The following is a 1344-nucleotide window of genomic DNA, read 5'->3' on the forward strand; positions in this document are numbered from 1 at the left end:
GAGCCGTCGAGCATCTTCACGGTGAAATCTCCGGATGTGACGTCTTTCCAGGCTGTTAGTGAAACACACAGACAATGTTAATTAAACCAGACACAAACGAGTGTTTTTTCATGTGTTTTGTTGGTAAACTGCAGCAGTGTTTGCTTCTGGATTAATGTCTTCTTCCTCTCTGAGCAGCCTTCCAGCCCAGGACTGGTTCCACTGTGGATAATGACTCTCTGACCAGCTTCAGCAGCATCTTCACAAGATCTTTAGCTTCTGTTCTGGGGTTGATTCGCACATTTTAACCAGAACACTTCATCTCTGGGACACAGAACCCGGCTGGACATTCCCATGGTGGTTAGACTTGATATAAGTGTTTGAACAGATGAACGTGGAACCTTCAGGCATCTGGAAGCTGTACCCAAGGATGGACCAGACTGGTGGAGGTCCACAGTTCTGCTAGACCCGATTCTTTAGTTGGAAGCCCAAGAACAAGCCAGAGAAATCTTCAGTTCTCAGATGTAGAATTTATTTTTGGTCACAGGTAAAGTTCTGCAGCGCTGGATTCAGAGGGACAGAGAGGAATCTCATGTCCAGCTGGACTGAGGTTTTTCTGGTTCCAGGTTCCAGATATCTTCTTGGTCTGGACCTGCCCCGAACATAGATAAGATTTGTACTCTTGTCCAGTTACCAATGGCGTGGGCAGGCATACCTCTTCTGTGCTCTGTCCACGTCCTTGACATTTGGTAGCAGCATGTGTGGATGTTGTTGGTACGGCGTGTAGCTAAAGTAACAATCCTATCTGATAGAACAGAGGAGCTTCTTCTGTCTCCAAGTGTGTGAACCGGTTCTCACCGGCCACATTATCTTCAAGGACATAAGCTAAGTGCAAAATACAAACTCAGAATACATAATAACTTGAAACTTAATTAATTATAAGAACCATAGGCTTCATGAAAAATACAGACTCAGAATATCTAATGGCTTGAAACATCATTAATTACAACAGTTCTCTTCCTGATATCTTGGCTGATTTCTTTAGATGTTCCATGTTGTCACAAAAGCAAGCAGTGTGTTTGAGGTGTGCCTCCAATTAACTCAGATGTTGTCAGTTAACCAATCAGAAGCTTCCAAAGACATGACAGACAGTTTGAAGGCAGAGTAATCTTAGTGTAAGAAAGTCATTAAAAATATTCTCTCTCTCATTATTCTGGCGTTCATCAAATAGGAATAATGTTGGTGATCCTGACTGACCTGAAACAGGAAAAGTTTCGTCTGATTTAATGTCAGACGGTGAGAGAAAAAAAGGTTTTGTGTCTTCTTCTACAGTGGATGTAAACTTCAACTAAGGTTACAACTTCA

The sequence above is a fragment of the Stegastes partitus genome, unplaced genomic scaffold (assembly GCF_000690725.1).
Source record: "Stegastes partitus isolate 25-593 unplaced genomic scaffold, Stegastes_partitus-1.0.2 Scaffold3027, whole genome shotgun sequence".
Taxonomy (NCBI): domain Eukaryota; kingdom Metazoa; phylum Chordata; class Actinopteri; family Pomacentridae; genus Stegastes; species Stegastes partitus.